This window comes from Oryctolagus cuniculus, chromosome 8, assembly GCF_051225735.1.
Source record: "Oryctolagus cuniculus isolate XC-2025 breed Fujian yellow rabbit chromosome 8, ASM5122573v1, whole genome shotgun sequence".
Classification (NCBI taxonomy): domain Eukaryota; kingdom Metazoa; phylum Chordata; class Mammalia; order Lagomorpha; family Leporidae; genus Oryctolagus; species Oryctolagus cuniculus.
In genome coordinates, this window is record NC_142874.1 from 25,503,055 (window position 1) to 25,527,641 (window position 24,587).

The 24,587-nt window shown below is 41.3% G+C and overlaps 1 long non-coding RNA gene across 10 annotated transcripts in view; it reads left to right on the top strand.

The window, feature by feature from the left end:
• Nucleotides 1-24,587, top strand: part of LOC149124939 (uncharacterized) — a 201,166-nt gene that overhangs the window by 51,587 nt on the left and 124,992 nt on the right. For 2 of the 10 annotated variants that reach the window (XR_016211759.1, XR_016211757.1), the window contains exon 2: nt 23,444-23,508. The exons of 5 other annotated variants lie outside the window; for them this stretch is intronic. This is a non-coding gene — a long non-coding RNA (uncharacterized LOC149124939). Of the gene's footprint in view, nt 1-3,895; nt 3,945-23,443; nt 23,535-24,587 lie in introns of those variants that run through there. 3 more of the 10 variants (XR_016211760.1, XR_016211761.1, XR_016211758.1) reach the window with 3 other exon arrangements.

Genomic DNA, 24,587 nt, shown 5'->3' on the forward strand with positions numbered 1-24,587 from the left:
CCTTCAGATAGATGTTCCCCCTAGATGTTCCTGGTGCATGCTGTCTCTCTCCTCCTTTATAGTCCTCCTCCGCCAATCCCAACTCTGCTACCCAGACGCCGAGTACGCTGCTCTCCTCCAATCAGGAGCAGGTCCTACAGTTTATTGGTTGAACTGGAGGCAGCTGTGTAGAAGCTGCTTCTCCCTTCTCAGCGCCATATTGTGGGAGAGCAGATGCATAGAATAAGTCTTAATTCCAGTAACTTAGTCTAGTCCGAGTTGCTCCCCACAGTTGTTTCTTCACTCTCCTGACTGTTTCTTTTGCAGTACAGAAACTTCTCAATTTGATGTAAGTAATCCCAATTGTTAATTTTTTGCTGTGACTGCCTGTGCCTCCGGGGTCCGGAAAGGGATCTTAAAAGCTACATCAGCTAGTTTGGGATTGTGCCTTGGGCAACTGCATTTTTTTTCAGTCTGCAGGTCAGTCTTACATTTTATGATCACTAGATGACAGTATAACACTAAGCAAAAGATCTAGGAAACCCATTCTTCCCCAACTTCAGAGCAACCTTAATGTACTCTTTAAATTATTTATTTATTTGAAAGGTTGAGAGACATAGAGATATCTCCCATCTACTGGTTCACTCCCCAGATGTTTGCAACAGTTGCTGGGTCATGCTGGAGCCAGGAGCCAGGAGGAACTCCTTAAAGGTTTTCCTTGTGGGTGGTGGGAACCCAACTACTTGAGCCACCGCTTAGTGTCTCTTAGAGTGTCCATTAGCAAGATGCTATGATTTAGAGCAGAGCTGGTATGTAAAGCCAGGCATTCTGATATGGGATATGCCTGCCACATCATAATGTGTTTTTTTTTTTTTAATCAGGCAGAGTGGACAGTGAGAGAGAGAGACAGAGAGAAAGGTCTTCCTTTGCCGTTGGTTCACCCTCCAATGGCCCCCGCGGCCTGGCGCACTGTGGCCGGTGCACTGCGCTGATTGAAGGCAGGAGCCAGGTGCTTATCCTGGTCTCCCATGGGGTGCAGGGCCCAAGCACTTGGGCCATCCTCCACTGCACTCCCTGGCCACAGCAGAGAGCTGGCCTGGAAGAGGAGCAACCGGGACAGAACCCGGCTGACCAGGACTAGAACCCGGGGTGTCGGTGCCACAGGCAGAGCATTAGCCTAGTGAGCCTCGGTGCCGGCCTCACACCACCTTTTTAAAAGTACAAAATTGGGTTACTTGCAGTATTGAGAAATTGTCTTAGTTACTAGCTTTCTATCCCTTGGGCAATTTGGACTTGCACTCTGGTGTATGCACTTGGAATGTGCTGCAATAATCTTATACTGTTCTTTCTTACTGCCTGAAGAAGTTTTGATACCTTCCGGAAATAAGCAAGCATGTGAAGAAAGATGTCACCGTTTCAGTCACACAAGAGAAAAGCACACCCAAGCCCAAACAACACCCCCACACATAAACAACTCTGGTCAACCCTTCTTGAGTGAAACTTCATATCCTGGCATTGGGTACCCTGAAACCTATCTCTTCCAGATTTTCCTTCTTTTTGTCTCAGCAAGGGACTTGTAGCAGGTAGCCTGTTTGCAACACTTCGGGAACGGGGAATCAGCCCTGAAATCCAGTGCTAAGTACTTGATGGTTTGGTTCATTCATTCAGCAAATATGAGTAAGGTAAGGATTGCTCAGCAGAGGATGCTCTGCAGGTTGTTGGGAAATCAGTGTCACGAAGACACAGTCTCAGGCCTCCTGTTACTTTTACTCTATGGAGGAGAGATATATTCTGTAACTAAACTCATAGTTAACAAAATCAGTCAAATACCATTGTGACAAAGGCCACAAAAAGTTGTAATACTAAGTGATGAATAACTGGTGATCTGACTCAATTCACTGAACAGATACCTCTGTGCCAGGTACTGTTCTAGGTGCTAGAGTCATCAGTGAATGAAGCAGAAAGGGAGATGTATTTGAGTCAAGGGACACAGAAAGTCAGCAGCATAACGTAATTGTATAACATACGTCTCAGGAAGAAGGCATTTGGCCAAGCAGTTAAGATACTGGTTAAGACACCTGCATCCTACACCAGAGTGCCTGGATTCTCTTCCCTGGCTCTGGCTCCTGATTCCAGCTTCCTGCCAAAGCAAACCCCAGGGACAGTGGTGATGACTCAAGTAATTGGGCTCCTGTCACCCCAACATGGGAGACCTGAAATGAGTTCCCAGCTCCTATTTCAGTCTGGCCCTGTCCTGGCTGTCGTGGACATTTGAGGAGTGAATTAGCAGATGGGAGCTCTCTGTGTTTTTCTCTCACTGTCTCTCTCTGACTCTGTGCCTCTCAAGCACAGATACACTAATAAAAGTAATAGTAATATATGTAGTAATATACAGTATATTATATATAACATAATATATATTATGTAATATAATATATAATAATATAATAATAGTAATAGTAATAATAACAGTTATAATAAAAATTCCTAGTATGTTTTCTTTTGTTAATACCACAGCACCACAGACTGGGTAAGTTATAAAGCAAAGAGGTTTATTTCAGCTCACAGTCTCGTCCACGGTTGCAGCCTCATCTGTCTGGTGATGGTCTTCCTGGTGAAGTCCTGGGGTTAGCAGAGCATCACACAGCAAGAGATGGAGCACAGGAGAGCCCAAGTCACTCCAGCTTTGATAGCAGATCTAGTCTTGAGATAATCCATTAGTCCATTAATCATATAAATGGATTAACCCATTCATGATGGCCAGAGCCCAGGTCCCTAGTTAAATTTCCTACCTGCTCTTACCTGTTAATATCTCACCATGGAGATTAAATCTTAGTGTGAGTTTTTGGAGGGGAGAAACCCTATTCAAACCCTGTGATTATTACAAGGAGAACACCAAGGAGAAACATAATGCAGAGGAGAGAGGTAGCATTGAGGGGGAGTCTGTGATGGTCTAGAGACAGAGGGTCTCCCTGAGAGGGTGACATATATGTCCAGAAGCTTGAAATCAAAGAGGGAAAAGAATGAGTGAATATTGGAGGAGGGCGGCAAGTGCAAAGGCCCTGAAGTAGGAACATTGCTGATGAGTTCAAGGAACTGATAGAATTCTAGCATGACTGAAATGGAGTGAACAGAGGTTAAGGGTCTAGGTCAGAGAGGTGATGTGAGGCAGATCCTGTAGGCACTAATAGGTCATTGTATCATCTACACAGATGGATGCAGGCACCATGGAGGGTTTCGAGCAGAGATATGACACCATCTTATTTATAAGAAGATCACTCTTGACTGTAGTGATAAAACTATTTTAAGGGTTAAAGAGGGAAACCAGGAGATCAGCAGTCTAGGAGGAAGATAATCGTTTGGACCAGGGTGGTAACAGTAGAGGCATCGGGAAGTCTAGAATTTACAATAGATTTTGAAGGTCAAGGCAACAGGAACTCCTGCTAGATTGAATGAGATTTATGAGACAAAGAGAGAAGTCATGGATGACTAAGAGACATCTGGCCTGGCCAGATGAAGGGTAGAGGAGCCAGTAATTGAGATGGAGAAGACTGAACATGAGCAGGTTTTTGGGGCAAAGATTAGGAATCCAGTGTTGGCCATATTAAGCAGGAAGTGTCTGCGATCCATCCAAATGGAAATATTTTATTTCATTTGGCATGCAGAAGCAAAGCTGGGTTGGAGGTGTAAATTTGGAAATTGACATCATTTGGATGATACTGAAAGCTACAAAGCTGGATGAGTGAGTGACTTGGCCAGGGGCATGTGGGCAAAGGGGAACAAGAAGCCTTGGTGAAGAAGTGATGTTCCACTGGGGATCTGAATCCTGAATAAGTCGTTGGGTGGAGCTTGAGGAGGAGCCCTCTCCTCCCAACCACAGAGAATTTCTCTTTCCACGGACACAGTGAACGTGGAGGAGCTTGGTCGTAGAGATTCTCTCTTGGATACCAGGCAAGAATCTTGGGGTAAGAAGGTAGCTTTCCTTTAACAGTTCTATGAACTTGCAAACATGAAGGTCACAAAATTCATGGCCAATGGAATTGAAAGATAAGTTTATTTTGACATAAAACAATTGAAATCCATGTAGTTTTTTCCTAGTGCACATTTTCCATGAGCATTTTAGAGACCTTTGTGTACATGGATTTTAAAACTTTTTGGCACCAAAGTTAACTTCATTTTTGAAAAGATTTATTTATTTATTTGAAGGTCAGCGTAACAGACAGAGGAAGACCCCCCACACACACACATGCGTGTGTGCACATGCAGATCTCCATCTGCTGGTTCACTCCCCAAATGGCTACAATGCCTGGGGCTGGGCCAGGCTGAGGCCAGGAGCCAGGAGTTTCACCCAAATCTCCCATAGGGATGAGGGGGCCCAAGCAAATGTGCCATTCTCTGCTGCTTTCCCAGGCGCATTATCAGGGAGCTGGATTGGAAGTGGAGCAGCCCGGACTAGACCTGATGTCCATGTGGGATACTGATGTCACAGTGGCGGCTTTACCTCTTATGCCACACGGCTGACCTCAGTAAACCTAGGTTTTCATTCCATTTCTGTGAACTTTTTGATCCTTGTGTAACGTTAAATCCATGTCCTGATAGTTCCTGAAGATCTCATATAAAAATGAGGTGTGGTTTTAATCACTGAAAGTGACTTCATGGAACTTGTATATTGAAGTGGCAGCAGTCTAGTGGTAGTTGTCACCCACTGAGGACAGCTTCTACTTTCCTGCTCAGCAGGAACAGAAACTCCCAGGGAGCTTTGTGTGTGCTCCTCCTGGTAGGTGGTCAAGGGGGCAGGGGTTGCTGGGAGAAGTCAGGCTCCGAGTCCAGGCCCGGAAGCTGATACTTACCAGCTGTGTGACTCCAGGCAAGTTGTTTAAACTGTTTGCACTTCAGTTTCTTTCTTATGAAAACAAGCATAAAGCTCGTTTTCAGGAGGAACAAATGAGGATCTGACAAGTTACTCAGTGTGCTTAGGATGGTGTGAGGCTTCAGTAAACAGTAGGCATCACTCTTTATTGCTGTGAACCACCACGGACTGGGTTTTTAAAATGGGGAGGGGACGGAAGTTGGTTGTAATTCCAGCCAGGCTGGACATTAAATGCCTGTTTGCCATTTATCATGGTTTTACTCCTAAATACCAGGATTGAAAAATGACAGTATGTACTTCTTGAGCACTTTGTAAATGAAGCATTGTGCATGTATCACTTTATCACACTGCATGGTAGGTAGAATTTACCCTATCTTACAGGTCAGGAAACTGAGGCTTGGAGTCTCAACTAGGGGTACAAAGCCAGTGAATAGAAGATTTAGGGGTTGACAGAGTTGTCATCTTTCAAGTTCTTCAAACCAATATTGCACCCTTATTCTAGTGCAGAAGTTGTTTCAGAAGAGCACATCTGAAGTGTGTCACTCATAATTAAAGCCTTTGGCATAGCAATTCACTGTGGATAAATAGGAAGATAAACTGCCTGAGACTATGCTTGCTATTTCAAATGCTAATATAGATAGGTTTTTTGCATAAAACAAGGTAATTATGTTTTCATATTACTCTCATCAATATTTTTAAAGTTGAGCAGTTATGTTATATGCACAGAGATTTCTTTTTTTAATTTCTTTTTTATTTAGTAAATATAAATTTCCAAAGTACAGTTAATGGAATACAATGGCTTCCCCCCCCCAATAATTTCCCTCCCACTCACACCCCTCCCATCTCCCACTCCCTCTCCCATTCCATTCACATCAAGATTCATTTTCAGTTATCTTTATATACAGAAGATTGATTTAGTATAAAGTAAAGATTTCATCAGTTTGCACCCACACAGAAATACAAAGTGTAAATACCGTTTCAGTACTAGTTATAGCATTACTTCATATTGGACAGCACACTAAGGACAGATCCCACATGAGAAGTAAGTACACAGTGACTCCTGTTGTTGACTTAACAATTTGACACTCTTGTTTATGGCGTCAGTAATCTCCCTAGGCTCTAGTCATGCTCAGAGATTTCTCAACATAGCCAAATCTCCAGCGTACATGAACTTGACTGACAACATGGTATTTGTCCTATTGATGAACTCAATGATGCCTGGAGAGGCTGGGCTGGACTGTTCCTCTTCCTCCTTTGCTTCATTCCCCCAGGCAGTTTAGTCATTCTTGTACAATAATGGCCTTGCATAATGATAACAAGACTTTTTAAAATGTGTTTATGTCCCAAAAAGATTGGCCTGGGATCCAACTCAATAACTCATTGGACTTTTAAGTTATTTTCTACAAATGCTATCACTTCTCTTCTGAAAGTAGCCAAAAGCCATATTTTTCAGGCATTTCTGGAAGCTGCTGTGAAGGAGGCTCTGCTGATGTCATGGCCAAGTGGGAGGGAAGTGTTGACTGTTCACTGGTCAGCTGTTTCTTTTGGTTCAGATGCACTCTCAGTGCTTAAAGCTCAGGGGGCTAACAGAGGCACTGATTTTTGGTGGAACATTTTGGTGTTCTAATGTAAAGGCAAAATATCAAATTGTTAATTGACTATGGGTTTAGGAATTCTAGGTGGATACTTATCAATGAGCTGTTCTTTCTCAATAAAAGTTTCCAAGAAACACCTCTAGGGCAAAGGGGAAGATTACTCTGTTCACATTTTTCTCCTAGCATTACATGTACTGGGGTCCGGAAAGGCCACGTTCTGGAGTATATCCAAATCACTGGTGTGCACGTTCCTTTCTTGACCACAGTTCCTCCATCACAAATCAAATTTAGAAGCTTCCTATAGTTCAGATTGTCAGAATCTGAACACATCTAATTACCGTTCCCCGCTGGAATTACCGCCAGCTAGGGGCTGTGCTCCTGTCCAGATGACGTCTACTTTCTCCAAAGTCAACTCTGAGCCCTGCATCCTACCTGTTACCAGTTGCTGCAATGAAAGAAACAGTTCAAGTTTGTTTACGGAATTCCTGTCTGCATATAATTTATAGAATTCAGAGGAGAAAACAGAAAAACAGATTCTCTGGCTTAGACTGTTCAAAAGGAGGGGAATTTTTAAATACACAAAACACAGAGCTTTAAAATAGTCATCATTTCTGAAATTCTCTTTTTCTTTCATATTGTAAATCAAAGTTGTGGCAACCACAGATCTCATGCAGTTAATATTTCTCCTTACATTTATGTAGCATGTGCTGTAATTATTGAACTCTGTAGCTATTAAGAGAGAGAAAATTGGACAAGTTGAATTCTTCCTTCTAGGATTTATAGTCTTATAATGAAACAGGTAATTTAAATGCATAATATGAAGGTACTTCAAAAAGATCATGGAAAAGTAATATTAAAAGACAAATTTATTTTGGTGCAAAAGTTTTTGAAATCATGCACAACTTCTTCATAATAGTTACCATGAACATGTTAAGGTCTGTACTGCCAGGTCTGTGCCACAGGGACTTGAAAAATACTTTTAGGGAAAAGATTAAGATTGATGGTGGACAAAAGAGTTGCTCTGTAAATTTGAACATGTTTTTTCCCCCACATAGTTACAAATAATTTAAATGAATTATTCTAGAAAACTAGAATTAAAAATCCACAACATGAGACAGGATGGCTTGTGTTTTCATGGAGTTTTAAATAAAGTACTCGAAGGAGCAAGGAAGGAAAAATTAGTTCTGCTTGGGAGAATCTGGGCTGCCTTAGTAGAGGCAGCGTCATGCTAGGGATTTATTTACTTTTTAACTTAATTTTAGAAAGTTCTTGTTTATTCATTTGATTGGAGGAGCAGAGAGAGAGAAAGATAAAGAGAGGGGGAGGAGAAATTGGAGGAGAGGGAGGATGAAGAAGAGGGAGAGGAAAGGGGATGGAGAGGGGAGAAGGCGAGAAATCAGTCTCTCATCCACTAATTAACTCCTCAAATGCCTGGGAACCAGGAACTCTATACAAGTCTTCCACATGGGTAGCAAGGACCCAACTACTTGAGCCATTATCTGTTGCCTCCCAGAATACATATTAGCAGGAAGCTGGAGTTAGGAGTGGAGCCAGGACTTAACTCAGGCACTGCAATATGGGATGGGGGCATCCCAAGGGCATCTGAACTGCTGTGCCAAATGTCAATCCCTGTTTTTAAATTGTAATAGCACATGTTCATGGAGTACAGTGTGATAATTCAATAGATGATGATCAAATAAGTTTAGTTAGCATTCACAGCTCTTTAAAATTAAAAAATGAATGATAGTTTATAGGGCACAGAGTGATAGTTCAATAAATTTATACAATTATAATGATCAATCAAGTAATTTAGCATTTCAGTGGGCTAGATTGGAAGGAAAACCCAACAGGCAGAGAGCACAGTGCCTGTGGGAAATTTAAGGGCATATTGGCAGTTGGTGGAGTTTGAAATTTGGCTCAGTAAACTTCAGTGAGTGAAAGAAGGAGATGGCAGAGTCAGTCGGTGGGTAGGTAGAAGCCCTTCACAGTCGTGTTACAGAGTGCAGCTGTTACCCGACAGGTCAGATTTCCCCAGTCTGATTTCTTTTTTAAACTTTTATTTAATGAATATAAATTTCCAAAGTACAGCTTATGGGTTACAATGGCTTCCCCCCCCATAACGTCCCTCCCACCCGCAACCCTCCCCTTTCCCACTCCCTCTCCCCTTCCATTCACATCAAGATTCATTTTCATTTCTCTCTATATACAGAAGATCAGTTTAGCAAACATTAAGTAAAGATTTCAAGAGTTTGCTCCCACACAGAAACAAAGTGAAAAATACTGTTTGAGTACTAGTTATAGCATTAAATCTCAATGTACAGCACACTAAGGACAGAGATCCTACATGAGGAGTAAGTGCACAGTGACTCCTGTTGTTGACTTAACAAATTGACACTCTTGTTTATGGCCTCAGTAATCACCCTAGGCTCTTGTCATGAGCTGCCAAGGCTATGGAAGCCCCCTGAGTTCACTGACTCTGATAATTTTTAGACAAGGCCATGGTCAAAGTGGCAGTTCTTTCCTCCCTTCAGAGAAAGGTACCTCCTTCTTTGAAGACCTGTTCTTTCCACTGGTATCTCACTTGCGGAGATCTTTTTTTTTTTAACTTTTATTTAATGAATATAAATTTCTAAAGTACGATTTATGGATTACAATGGCTTCCCCCCCATACCGTCCCTCCCACCCACTACCCTCCCCTTTCCCACTCCCTCTCCCCTTCCATTCACATCAAGATTCATTTTTGATTATCTTAATATACAGAAGATCAGCTTAGTATACATTAAGTAAGGATTTCAACAGTTTGCTCTCACACAGAAACATAAAGTGAAAAATAATAGATGATTTTTTTAAATGATGATGAAATCAGATCAGACCTATTGTCATGTTTAATCCCAGTGAGAGTCAAGTTGGGAGTTGATAATTTCTTTTTTTTTTTTTTTACAGAGGATCAGTTTAGTATACATTAAGTAAAGATTTCAACAGTTTGCACCCCCATAGAAACACAAAGTGAAATATATTGTTTGAGTATTCGTTATAGCATTAAATCTCAATGCACAGCACATTAAGGACAGAGATCCTACATGAGGAGTAAGTGCACAGTGACTCCTGTTGTTGACTTTACCAATTGACACTCCTGTCTATGGCATCAGTAGTCTCCCTATGCTCCGGTCATGAGTTTCCAAGGCTATGGAAGCCCTCTGAGTTCTCCGATTCTTATCTTGTTTTGACAAGGTCATAGTCAAAGTGGAGGTTCTCTCCTCCCTTCAGAGAAAGGTACCTCCTTCTTTGAAGGCCTGTTCTTTCCACTGGGATCTTACTCACAGAGATCTTTTGCCAGAGTGTCTTGGCTTTCCATGCCTGAAATACTCTCATGGGCTTTTCAGCCAGATCTGAGTGCCTTTAGGGCTGATTCTGAGGCCAGAGTGCTATTTAGGATATCTGCCATTCTATGAGTCTGCTGAGTATCTCACTTCCCATGTTGGATCACTCTCCCCTTTATTTATTCCATCGGTTAGTGTTAGCAGGTACTAGACTTGTTTATGTGTTCCCTTTGACTCTTAGTCCTTTCATTATGATCAATTGTGAACTGAAATTGATCACTTGGACTAGTGAGATGGCATTGGTACATGCCACCTTGATGGGATTAAATTGGAATCCCCTGGTATGTTTTTAACTCTACCATTTGGGGCAAGTCAGCTTGAGCATGTCCCAAATTATACATCTCTTCCCTCTCTTATTCCCACTCTTATGTTTAACAGGGATCACATTTCAGTTAATTTTCAATACTTAAGAATAACTGTGTATTAATTTAGAATTAATTAAGTATTAATTATTAATTAATAATTAATTAATAATTAATTAATTAATAATTAATTAATTATTAAGTACAACAGACAAAAAAACTACTAAGAGGGATAATGTATTAAGTTGTTCATTAACAGTCAGGGCTATGCTGATCAAGTCACCATTTCCCATAGTGTCCGTTTCACTTCAGGAGGTTTCCTTTTTGGTGTTCAGTCAGTTGTCACCTATCAGGGAGAACATATGGTATTTGTCCCTTTGGGACTGGCTTATTTCACTCAGCATGATGTGTTCCAGATTCCTCCATTTTGTTGCAAATGACTGGATTTCGTTGTTTCTTACTGCGGTATAGTATTCTAAAGAGTACATATCCCATAATTTCTTGATCCAGTCTACCGTTGATGGGCATTTAGGTCGGTTCCAGGTCTTAGCTGTTGTGAATTGAGCTGCAATAAACATTAGGGTGCAGACCGCTTTTTTGTTTGCCAATTTAAATTCCTTTGGGTAAATTCCAAGGAGTGGGATGGCTGGGTCGAACGGTAGGGTTATCTTCAGGTTTCTGAGGAATCTCCAGACTGACTTCCATAGTGGCTTGACCAGTTTGCATTCCCACCAACAGTGGGTTAGTGTCCCTTTTTGCCCACATCCTCGCCAGCATCTGTTGTTGGTAGATTTCTGAATGTGAGCCATTCTAACCGGGGTGAGGTGAAACCTCATTGTGGTTTTGATTTGCATTTCCCTGATTACTAATGACCTTGAACATTTTTTCATGTGCCTGTTGGCCATTTGGATTTCCTCTTTTGAAAAATGTCTATTGAGGTCCTTGGCCCATCTCTTAATTGGGTTGTTGGTTTTGTTTTTGTGGAGTTTCTTGATCTCTTTGTAGATTCTGGTTATTAACCCTTTATCTGTTGCATAGTTTGCAAATATTTTTTCCCATTCTGTCGGTTGTCTCTTCACTCTCCTGACTGTTTCTTTTGCAGTACAGAAACTTCTCAATTTGATGCAATCCCAAATGTTAATTTTGGCTTTGACTGACTGTGCCTCCCGGGTCTTTTCCAGAAACTCTTTGCCTGTGCCAATATCTTGAAGGGTTTCTCCAATGTTCTCTAGTAACTTGATGGTGTCAGGTCGTAGATTTAGGTCTTTAATCCATGTTGAGTGGATTTTTGTGTAAGGCGTAAGGTAGGGGTCTTGCTTCATGCTTCTGCACGTGGAAATCCAGTTTTCCCAGCACCATTTATTGAATAGACTGTCCTTGCTCCAGGAATTGGTTTTAGATCCTTGATCACATATAAGTTGGCTGTAGAGGTTTGGGTTGATTTCTGGTGTTTCAATTCTGTTCCATTGGTCTATCCATCTGTTTCTGTACCAGTACCATGCTGTTTTGATTACAACTTCCCTGTTGTATGTCCTGAAATCTGGTATTGTGATGCCTCTGGCTTTGTTTTTGTTGTACAAGATTGCTTTAGCTATTCGAGGTCTCTTGTGCCTCCATATAAATTTCAGCACCAATTTTTCCAGATCTGAGAAGAAGGTCTTCGGTATCTTGATTGGTATTGCATTGAATCTATAAATTGCTTTTGGGAGAATGGACATTTTGATGATATTGATTCTTCCAATCCATGAGCATGGAAGATTTTTCCATTTCTTGGTATCCTCTTCTATTTCTTTCTTTAAGGTTTTGTAATTTTCATCGTAGAGTTCTTTAACGTCCTTGGTTAAGTTTATTCCAAGGTATTTGATTGTTTTTGTAGCTATTGTGAATGGGATTGATCTTAGAAGTTCTTCCTCAGCCATGGCATTGTCTGTGTATACAAAGGCTGTTGATTTTTGTGCATTGATTTTATACCCTGCTACTTTGCCAAACTCCTCTATGAGTTCTAATAGTTTCTTAGTAGAGTTATTTGGGTCCCCTAAATAAAGAATCATGTCATCAGCAAAGAGGGATAGTTTGAGTTCTTCCTTCCCAATTTGTATCCCTTTAATTTCTTTTTCTTGCCTAATAGCTCTGGCTAGAACCTCCAGAACTATATTGAATAGCAGTGGTGAGAGTGGACATCCCTGTCTGGTACCAGATCTCAGTGGAAATGCTTCCAACTTTTCCCCATTCAATAGGATGTTGGCTGCGGGTTTTTCATAGATTGCTTTGATTGTATTGAGGAATGTTCCTTCCAAACCCAGTTTGCTTAGAGTTTTCATCATGAACGGGTGTTGTATTTTATCAAATGCTTTCTGTGCATCTATTGAGATAATCATATGGTTTTTCTTCTGCAGTCTGTTAATGTGGTGTATCACATTGATTTTCTTGCGCACATTAAACCATCCCTGCATACCAGGGATAAATCCCACTTGGTCTGGGTGGATGATCTTTCTGATGTGTTGTTGCATTCTATTGGCGAGAATTTTATTGAGGATTTTTGCATCTATGTTCATCAAGGATATTGGTCTGTAATTCTCTTTCAGTGCTGCATCTTTTTCCGGCTTAGGAATTAAGGTGATGCTGGCTTCATAGAAAGAATTGGGGAGGATTCCCTCTTCTTCGATTGTTCTGAATAGTTTGAGAAGAATTGGAGTTAGTTCTTCTTTAAATGTCTGGTAGAATTCAGCAGTGAATCCATCTGGTCCTGGGCTTTTCTTTGTTGGGAGGGCCTTTATTACTGTTTCAATTTCTGTCTCAGTTATGGGTCTGTTTAGGCTTTCGATGTCTTCCTGGTTCAATTTAGGTAGGTTGCATGTGTCCAGGAATCTATCCATTTCTGATAGGTTTCCCTGTTTGCTGGCATACAAGTCCTTGTAGTAATTTCTGATGATTCTTTTTATTTCTGTGGTGTCTGTTGTTACATTTCCTTTTTCATCTCTGATTTTATTGATTTGGGTCTTTTCTCTTCTTTTTTTAGTTAGTTGGGCCAATGGGGTGTCAATTTTGTTTATTTTTTCAAAAAACCAGCTCCTCGTTTGGCTGATTTTTTGTAATGTTTTTCTTGATTCAATCCTGTTGATTTCTTCTCTGATTTTAATTATTTCTCTTCTCCTACTAGATTTGGGTCTGGTTTGCTGTAGGTTTTCTAAATCCTTGAGGTGAATTGAAGGCTCATCTATTTGGTGCCTTTCCAATTTCTTGATGTAGGCACCTATTGATATAAACTTTCCTCTTAACACTGCTTTTGCTGCGTCCCATAAGTTTTGGTATGTTGTGCTGTTATCCTCATTTACTTCCAGAAAGTTTTTGATTTCTCTTTTGATTTCTTCTATGACCCATTGTTCATTCAGGAGCATGTTGTTCAATCTCCATGTGTTTGCATATGCTCTAGGGATTCCTGAGTTGCTAATTTCCAACTTCATTCCTTTATGGTCTGAGAAGCTGCATGGTATGATTCTAATTCTTTAGAATTTGCTGAGACTCGCTTTATGGCCTAGTATGTGGTCAAACCTAGAGAAGGTTCCATGTACTGCTGAGAAGAATGTAAAATCTTTAGCTGTAGGATTGAAAGTTCTGTATATATCTGTTAGATCCATTTGGGCTATAGTGTCGTTTAAATCTACTGTATCCTTGTTGATCTTCTGTCCTATTGATCTGTCTATTTCTGAGAGTGGAGTATTGAAGTCCCCCAGTACTATTGTATTGGGGTCTAAGTCTCCCTTTAAGTCCGTTAACAAATCTTTTAGATAAACCGGTGCCCTGTAGTTAGGTGCCTATACATTGATAATTGTTATATCTTCTTGTTGAATTGATCCCTTAATCATTATGTAGTGTCCCTCTTTGTCTCTCTTAATGGTTTTTGTGGTAAAGTTTATGTTGACTGAAATTAAGATGGCTACGCCTGCTCTTTTTTCATTTCTGTTGGCATGGTATATCTTTTTCTAGCCTTTCCCTTTCATTCTGTATGGATCTTTGTTGGAAAGATGTGTTTCTTGTAAGCAGCAAATAGATGGGTTTTGTTCCTTAACCCAATCAGCCAATCGGTGTCTTTTAACTGGACAGTTCAGGCCATTCACGTTCAATGTGACTAATGATAAGTGGTAACTTTGCCCTGCCATTTGCCAAAGATAAGTTCTAATACATGCTTTGAATTCCCTGTGATCTTTTGCTGTGAGGTTTCTTTCCTTGGTTTCCTTCCTTTACCTTCTTTCATATTGATGACCGTGTTTCTGTGTTTCTGTGTGTAACACATCTTTAAGCATCTTTTGCAGGGCTGGACGAGTGGCAACAAATTCTTTCAATTTCTGTTTGCTATGAAAAGTCTTTATTTCACCTTCATTCACAAATGATAGCTTTGCAGGATATAATATTCTGGGCTGGCAGTTGTTCTCTCTTAGTACCTGGGCTATATCTCACCATTCTCTCCTAGCTTGTAGAGTTTCTGATGAGAAGTCAGCTGTGAGTCTGATTGGAGATCCTCTGAGAGTAATCTGACGTTTCTCTCTTGCACATTTTAGGATCTTTTCTTTATGTTTCACTGTGGAGAGTTTAATTACAACGTGTCGTGGTGAGGATCTCTTTTGGTCGTGTTTATTAGGGGTTCTGTGAGCTTCCTGTACTAGGATGTCTCTGCCCTTCTCCAAACCTGGGAAATTTTCTGCTAATATCTCACTAAAAAGGCCTTCTAATCCTTTCTCCCTCTCCATGCCTTCAGGAACTCCTAGAACCCGAATGTTGGGTTTTTTAATAGTATCCTGAAGATTCCCGACAATATGTTTTAGGTTCCTAATTTCCTCTTCTTTTCTTTGGTCTGACTGTATCCTTTCCTGTTCTCTGTCTTCTAAGTCCGATATTCTCTCTTCTGCTTCACCCATTCTGTTTGTAAGGCTCTCTATTGTGTTTTTCATTTGATCTATTGAATTCTTCACTTCAGTCACTATCCCAGTTTCCTGTTGTACTAGTTGTTTCGTTTCATTTTGATTCCTCTTTAATATTTCATTTTCACGAGAGAGATTTTCTATCTTGTCCATTAAGGATTTCTGTAGTTCAAGAATTTGTTTTTGAGAACTTCTTAATGTTCTTATCAATTTTTTGAGATCTGCTTCTTGCATTTCTTCTAACTCATCATCTTCATAATCTTGAATTGGGGTGTCTTTTTCATTTGAGGGCGTCATGGTGACTTCCTTGTTTTTATTACCTCGGTTTTTGCGTTTGTTATTTGGCATATTGGGGATACTTGGTTTCTTCACTGTGGTGCTTTTTCTTGTTATACTATGACTCTAGATTAAGTGGACTATCTGTTTTTGATGGAGCCTTAGGGCTTGAGATGGGTGTGGCCTGAGAGCTCTGTTTGGTGTGCCAAAGGTGACACTCCCAGGTTAGGTGTGGTAAATCTCTCTCTCTCTCTCTTTTTTTTTTTTTTGATTCAAAAGGGAAGTAATTCCGCACAGCTGAACGAAGTTGGAGGTAGTTAGCAGGCAAATGATATACCCACAGGAGCCAGAGATCGGAAGCTCTTTCCCAAAGACCACACAGGGAATCTGTTCTGCCCTCAGAGTGGGCTCAAATTCTCCTTCAGTCTCCCACTGGGTTGCCAAAGTTACAGAATTGTAGCGTCTCTGGAGAGTGCTCACGTGATTTCCATGAGTTCTCTCCCCCACCGTCTCTTTTTTCACAGTCTCAGTTCAGTAGCACCACAAATTTACTAGGTCCTAATCTCCTGTTAATTTGCCCCGCCCAGAGTCAGGTTTTTCTGCTAGGCTCAGGGCCGGTGCAGACCTGAGGTCGCTCTGCTTATGACGTATGTCCAAGATGGCGCCTGCTCTTTGTCTTGCTCGCCCTTGAGAGGTGAGCAGAGAGAGAGAAACCCGTGTCTGTACCAGTCACCTTTTTTTTTTTTTCCTCTCTCTCTCTTCCAGGTAGCCTGGTGAAGTCCCCTCCCCGCCCCGGGGGTCGTTCCCTCTAGTGTCCTCTCTCTGCTTGCCTGCCGGTGTCTCGGGCTATTGAGGTTCGGCTCACCTCGCGTTCCAGCAGCTCGGTCCCGCAGCTCGGCTTGCGCAGCTCGGTCCCACAGCTCAGCTTGCGCAGCTCGGTCCCGCGGCTCGGCTTCCGCGGCTCGGTCCCGCGGCTTGGCTTCCGCGCAGTGGGCGACCTTGTTCTCCCAGTAGGTCCTCCGATTCACGACCACTCAATCCAGAAGGGTTTCCTCTGCAATATTTTCCTGGTTCTTTTTTCTGAGGCTACCGTAACTCCCCTTTTATTAAACTAAATTTTCCTGGACTATCGGTGCGCGCCCTCACTATTCCGCCATCTTGGCTCCTGCGGAGATCTTTCATTTAGGTTTTTTTTCCCCCAGAGTGTCTTGACTTTCCATACTCTCATGGGCTTTTCAGCTGGATCCGCATGCCTTAAGGGCTGATTCTGAGGCCAGAGTGCTGTTTAGGACATCTGCCATTCTATGGGTCTGCTGTGTATCTCACTTCCCATGTTGGATCGTTCTCTCCCTTTATTTTCTATCAGCTAGTATTTGCAGACACTAGTCTTGTTTATGTGATCCCTTTGGTTCTTAGTCCTATCATTATGATCAATTGTGAACAGAAATTGATCACTGGGACTAGTGAGATGCCATTGGTACATGCCACCTTGATGGGATTGACTTGGAATCCCCTGGTATGTTTCTAACTCTACCATTTGAGGTAAGTCAGCTTGAGCATGTCCCAAATTGTACATCTCTTCCCTCTCTTATTCCTACTCTTATGTTTAACAGGGATCACTTTTCAGTTAAGTTTCAGCACTTAAGAAGAATTGTGTATTGATTACAGTATTCAACCAAAAGTATTAAGTAGAACAAACAAAAAAAATACTAAGAGGGATAACATATCAAGTTGCTCATCAACAGTCAGGGTGAGGGCTGATCAAGTCACCGTTTCTCATAGTGTTCATTTCACTTTAACAGGTTTCCTTTTTGGTGCTCAGTTAGTTGTCACCTATCAAGGAGAACAAGTGGTATTTGTCCCTTAGGGACTGGCTTATTTCACTCAGCATAATGTTTTCCAAATTCCTAACAGGGATCACTTTTCAGTTAAAATTTAAACCCTAAGAATAACTGTGTGTTAATTACAGAGTTCAACCAATGGTACTAGAACAAAAAAAAAAAAAACTAAAATGGATAAAGTATTACATTGTACATCAACCGTCAGGACAAGAGCTGATCAAGTCACTGTTTCTCATAGTGTCCATTTCATTTCATCAAGTTTCCCCTTTGGTGCTCAGTTAGTTGTCATCGATCAGGGAGAACATATAATATTTGTCCCTTTGGGACTGGCTTAATTCACTCAGCATGATGTTTTCCAAATTCCTCCATCTTGTTGCAAATGACTGGGTTTCGTTGTTTTTGACTGCTGTATAGTATTCTATAGAGTACATGTCCGATAATTTCTTTATCCAGTCTACTGTTGATGGGCATTTGGGTTGGTCCCAGGTCTTAGCTGTTGTGAATTGAGCTGCAATAAACATTAATGTGCAGACAGCTTTTTTGTTTGCCAATTTAATTTCCTTTGGGTAAATTCCAAGTAGTGGGATGGCTGTGTTGAATGGTAGGGTTATAATCAGGTTTCTGAGGAATTTCCAGACTGACTTCCATAGTGGCTTGACCAGTTTGCATTCCTACCAACAGTGGGTTAGTGTCCCTTTTTCCCCACATCCTCGCCAGCATATATTGTTGGTAGATTTCTGAATGTGAGCCATTCTAACTGGGGTGAGGTGGAACCTCCTTGTGGTTTTGATTTGCATTTCCCTGATTGCTAGTGATCTTGAACATTTTTTCATGTGTCCGTTGGCCATTTGGATTTCCTCTTTTGAAAAATGTCTATTGAGGTCCTTGGCCCATCTCTTAAGTTTGTTTTGATGTTGTGGAGTTTCCTGATTTCTTTGTAGATTCTGGTTATCAACCCTTTATCTGTTGCATAGTTTGCAAATATATTTTCCCATTCTGTCTATTGTCTCTTCGCTTTCCTGACTGTTTCTTTTGCAGTACAGAAACTTCTCAATTTGATGTAATCCCAAATGTTATCTTTGGCTTTGACTGCCTGTGCTTCTGGGGTGTTTTCCAAGAAGTCATTACCGGTACCTATATCTTGCAGGGTTTTTCCAATGCTCTCTAATAATTTGATGGTGTCAGGTCGTAGATTTAGGTCTTTAATCCATGTTGAGTGGATTTTTGTGTAAGGCGTAAGGTAGGGGTCTTTCTTCCTGATTCTGCACATGGAAATCCAGTTTTCCCAGCACCATTTATTGAATAGACTGTCCTTGCTCCAGGAATTGGTTTTGGATCCTTGATCAAATATGAGTTGGCTATAGATGTTTGGGTTGATTTCTGGTGTTTCAATTCTGTTCCATTGGTCTATCCATCTGTTTCTGTACCAGTACCATGCTGTTTTGATTACAACTTCCCTGTAGTATGTCCTGAAATCTGGTATTGTGATGCCTCCAGCTTTGTTTTTGTTGTACAAGATTGCTTTAGCTATTCGAGGTCTCCTGTGTCTCCATATAAATTTCAGCATCATTTTTTCCAGATCTGAGAAGAATGTCTTTGGTATCTTGATTGGTATTGCATTGAATCTGTAAATTGCTTTTGGGAGAATGGACATTTTGATGATATTGATTCTTCCAATCCATGAGCATGGAAGATATTTCCATTTCTTGGTATCCTCTTCGATTTCTTTCTTTAAGGTTTTGGAATTTTCATCATAGAGATCTTTAACGTCCTTGGTTAAGTTTATTCCAAGGTATCTGATTGTTTTTGTAGCTATTGTGAATGGGATTGATCTTAAAAGATCTAAACTTCAGGCATCATGGCTCTTCACTTCTGCTGCAGCATTTGCCCCCTAAGACTCAGGACATGCTAGAAGCTTATGTGAAGAGTAAGTGCTGGAGCAGTAGCAGCACCAAACGGGGGAATAAGATGTGTCAAAAATCACCTCCAGAAGAGTTTAACATAGGAGCTTTTCCTTGTCTGTTTGTAAGGCTTTGATCCACTTCACCTCGTATCAGTCAGGTTGAACTCCAAGAAGGTGAGTTTATTTTATAATTGTCTGAAGCAGAATATAACCCAGATGATAAAGTTAGTACCCAAGTAGAATACACACGATATGTATCCATATCTTAAAATTGCGATGATTTATATTATTGATTTTTTTTATCAACAAAAATAATGTGTACCTTTTTTATTTTTATTTTTTGACAGGCAGAGTTAGACAGAGAGAGACAGAGAGAAAGGTCTTCCTTTTCCATTTGTTCACCCCCCAGTGGCTGCTGCGGCTGGTGCACCCCACTGATCTGAAGCCAGGAGCCAGGTGCTTCCTCCTGGTCTCCCACACCCCACGTGGGTGCAGGGCCCAAGAACTTGGGCCATCCTCCACTGCCTTCCCAGGCCACAGCAGAGAGCTGGACTCAAGAGGAGCAACTGGAACAGAATCCGGCGCCCCAACCAGGACTAGAACCCGGGATGCTGGCGCCGCAGGTGGAGGATTAGCCTAGTGAGCCGTGGTGCCGGCCTGTGTAGTTTTAAATTATCAGACATATGAGCATTGTTATACACATTAGTGGAAATACAGTGGAAATTCACTGTTAATTTTTATTTCTTTCTCTAAAGATTTATTTATTTATTTGAAAGGCAGAGTTAGAGAGAAGGAGAGACCCTGGTCTTCGCCACCTGCTGGTTCGCTTCCCAGATGGCTACAACGATTGGAGCCAGGCTGATCCAAAGCTAGGAGCCAGGAGCTGCTTCTCCCGTGTACATGCAGGGGCCCAAGGCTTGGGTCATCTTCCACTGCTTTCCCAGGCACATCAGCAGGGACCTGGATCAGAAGTGGAACAGCTAGGACTTGAACTGGCGCCCACATGGGGTGTCGGCACTTTAGGTGGCGGCTTTACCTGCTATACCACAGCACTGGTCCCTAATTTTATTTCTTAATCACCTTATTTGTTTGACAGCTTAGAAAGATTCTGAGGTTTGTGCTTTCAGTTCAAATCAGTTACCTCCTAAATGTGAGCACATATAGTGCCTATTATTTACTGAAATCACTTAAAATCAGTTAGTGCTTCTTGGAGAAATGACTGATTCCCTATCTGAGGGAGGAAAGGCCTTGGTTTATCCTGGAGTATCTTATCTAGAAACCAAGAAAATGTCCCATGAATAAAGGGGACATGTTGAAATAAAGCTCATATTAACCACAGTTGGGACCACTTGAGCTTCAAAAACCATAATAATACTAATAAAATATAGCAAATACAAAAATTCCTTGATTCTGTGATAACAAAATGAAAGAGAAAGAGAGCAAATAAACTGTTCCTTAAAGTAGAATGTCACTAATAAATGCAGAAAGAATGATAGAATTAGAAATTTTCTGTTATGGGACTGGAGTTGTGGCCTAGCAGCTATGACACCTGCATCCCCTATGAGCTCCTGTTCAAGTCCCAGCTGCTGGTCCACTGCTGATCCAGCTCTCTACTCACGTGCCTGCGAAAGCAGCAAAAGATGGCTCAGGTGCTTGGGCGCCTGCATCCATATGGGAGACTCAGATAGAGTTCCCGACTCCTGGCTTCAGTGTGTCTAGGCCTGGCTGTTATGGCTGTTTGGGCCGTGAACCAGAGGATGGAGGATTCTCTCTCTCTCATGTGTGTGTCTCCCTCTCTGTAACAGTATCTTTAAATTAAATAAATAAATAAATTCCTTTTATAAAACTCTGTTATATGAACTTGTCAGTGCAATGACTGATTTCAGTGAGAAATATTTTTGAAATCTAAAATGATAGGGTACAAGATTGTCGATGAACAGAATGTTCACACAGTTTCAAAGTATCGTCCCATGATGTTCCTTATTACAGTAGAACAAGCCATGTCTCTATGGAGAGAGATCTAGCAGTTCGCGTTGTACTTGAGGCCTAGCAGTGACTGGTTGGTCTAACATTAGGTGCCTCCAGGTGTTACACAGCAGGAAGGACACCGTATCACCTAGGTGGAGTCATCACCAGAGATGTTTCGTCTAAATCTAAGCATGGGGCAACCATCAAAGAATTTCAGAGTGTGGAACATTCTGTAGACCAGCTGGCTTCAGTACAGCCAAAGTCTTAGTGTCATGAACATCAGAGGGTGACAATGGAAGACTAAAGAAATACAACATCCAAATGTAACATGTGGATTGGTTAAATCCTGAATTTTTTAAAAAAAGCTATAAAAGACATTTGGGGGACAAATGGAGCAATTTGAGAATAGCTTCAATGTTGGATGATGTCATTAAATTATTTCTTGTAATTTATTTGAATATAGTTATTACTTACAAATGCAACTACTTCTCTATCTACAAAGCCATTTATTTCTAAAGTCTTAGTCAAAACAAAATACCTTGATTTACTTTTGTACATCTTTCATAGTTGACTGGAAGAAAAAGTGCTGATTCTAGCAGAATGGATAGTGACTTCCTCTTTTCAGAGATGTTTAAATATAGCATTTACATTTTTTTGATTTAATGTGCTTTGATTGTAAGTCTTTCTTATAGGTTGATAGGCTATTTAAATAAATCCTGGTTATAGCACCATCCCTAATATTTAAACTGTCAGATTCAGATAACACGAAATAGGATGTCCTGAGTCAGTCCTTCAGATGTGGATTCTGATCACCAGATGGTCCACTTGAATGAAATCCACTGATAGATTTAGAAGGTGGAAAGGCACATGAGCAAAATTAGGCTCCCTTAATCCTTGATAAATGTACAAAACAGTTGGGCAGATTTTCATCTGCCAGTTTTGAAAGAGAACCGGTCTTTCTAGTGTACACACAGTTCTTTGGGCAAGTACCTAAGAAAGAACCTGAAAGGGTGACACTGGGACCAAAAACAGCAGGAACATTGTTAAAACAAAGAACTTTTATGACTGCAGGTCAGGACAGATGTTCCAGCCAGGGGCTGCGCAGAGGGATTTCAAGTAAGTTCTATTGTTTAAGTTACCGAGGTGCATCTTCTAAAGAACAAGCTCTATTTTGTGTGTAGGCTGCTTCTGCAGTGGCAAGTTTATGTATGAAGAAACTTAAAAAAATTCATGGGAAATGGAATGAAAAGCTATTTTTTGGTGCAAAACTGTTTTTTAAACTCAGAGCTTAGTTTCCTTTCTTATTTTTATTTTTATTTATTTTTTGACAGGCAGAGTTAGACAGTGAGAGAGAGAGACAGAGAGAAAGGTCTTCCTTCCGTTGGTTCACCCCACAAATGGCTGCTATGGCCGGAGCTGCGCCAATCCGAAGCCAGGAGCCAGGTGCTTCCTCCTGGTCTCCCATGCGGGTGCAGGGCCTAAGCACTTGGGCCATCCTCCATTGCCTTCCTGGGCCGCAGTAGAGAGCTGGACTGGAATAGGAGCAGCCGGGACTAGAAACCAGTGCCCATATGGGATGCTGGCATGGCACGTGCAGGATTAACCAAGTGAGCCACAATGCCGCCCCCCCCCCATTTTTTAAGATTTATTTTATTTATTTGAAAGGCAGAGGGACACGGAGGGAGAGGTAGACATAGAGAGAGACAGTGAAATCTTATATTCTCTGGTTCACTTCCTAAATGGGTGCAGTGGCCAGGGCTGGGCTACATTGAATCCAGAAGCATGAAACTTAATCTTTGTCTCCCACATGAGTAGCAGGGGCCCAAGTGCCTGGGCCATTTTCCACTGTCTTCCTAAGTGCATTAGCAGGAAGCTGGATTCAAAGTGGAGCAGCCTGAACTCAGACCTACACTTTGATATGGAATACTATTGGTGCAGGTGGCAGCTTGTGCTGCTGTGCCACAATGCTTGTCTCCATGCATAGTTTTCTGTCGTGCACACTTTTCTTGAACTTTCTGGGCACCTTTTTTAGGAAGTCCTCAGAGGTTTTATAATTGTGCTTCATGATTCACAGGCAAAATGGAGAATCTATCTAGTTCTAAGATGAAATTTTAGAATATGGAAGTCTAGTTGAGGTGCATGATTTAAATGCAAAACGTTAAGTTAAAACTTACATATATTTTAAATGTGTTTTTAATTTTTCCTAATTGTACTATTTACAGACTATAGTGTGACATTTCATATATATTGTATACTGATTAAATTAGAGCAATCAACACTTCTTTGACACAAATTTATAATTGGAGGCTTGGAACTTCTTTCTTCTATTTGTTCATAAAATGTATCGTAGGCTCTTGTGATCTGTGGCCACCCACTCTGCTGTGTAACTCTACATTCTTTTTCTTTCCAGCTAAGTCTGATTTGGAACTTGTTATCCAGACTCCTCCTGAAGGCCTGGGAATGGTGTTGAGCAGTGTGAGTGCCAGCTCCTCTTCATGACAGTTAAGTGCTAAAATGCTTAAGGGCAAAGCCTTACATGGTGCACGACATGATCTCAATGGCTTAGCAGAGGAAGTGAGTGTAGGTACCTGTCTTAGTATAGTAGACTGTGTGGCTTTTCAAACAGCTTGTATATTTCTTAATGTCTGAAGCCTGGGAAGTCCAAGACCAGGGTTCCAGCAGATTCAGCGTCTGGCGACAGCCCACTTCCTTATTCACAATGGCAGCTTCTTCTGGTGTTCTCATGCATTGGGAAGGCACGGGGTGTCTCTGGCGCCTCTTTTATAAGAGCACTAATTCCATTCATGAGAGCTGCACTGCATGAGCTAATCACCTCTCAAAGGCCCCACCTCCTAAAATTGGGGTTAGGATTTTTTTTTAAAGATTTATTTTATTTTTTACTTGAGAGAGTTACACAAAGATAGGAGAGGAAGAGAGAGAGAGAGAGAGAGAGAGAGAGAGAGGTCTTTCATCTGATGGTTCACTCCCCAGTTGGCTGCAATGGCCAGTACTGTGCTGATCCAGAGCCAGGAGCCAGGAGCTTTTTCCAGGTCTCCCACGTGGGTGCAGGGACCCAAGGACTTGGGCATCTTCTACTGCTTTCCCAGGCCATGGCAGAGAGTTGGATTGGAAATGGAGCAGCTGGGACTAGAACCGGCGACCATATGGATGCCGGCGCTTCAGGTCAGGGAATTAACTCACTGCGCCACAGTGCTGGCTCTGGGGGATAGGATTTCAACATATGCATTTTGGGAGGGGGGGACAGAAACATTTAGACCATAGCAGTGTTTACAGAGAGAGCTGAGACATACACATCAAACTGGTTAATAGTTGGTGTAGAATGGGCCGTGAAAACGTTTGTGGGAAAATGGGTTGAAAAGATAAATTCATTTTGGTGAAAAATTTTTGAAGTAATTCTTCATAATACATATTTTCCTTGAACTTTTTGAAGACCCCCCGTCATTGCATGGATTTCAAGTTTTTTCTTGTCATAATATAAACTTATCTTTTAATTCTGCTTTTCCATGAATTTTTTGAAGTTCCCTTGAATGGAG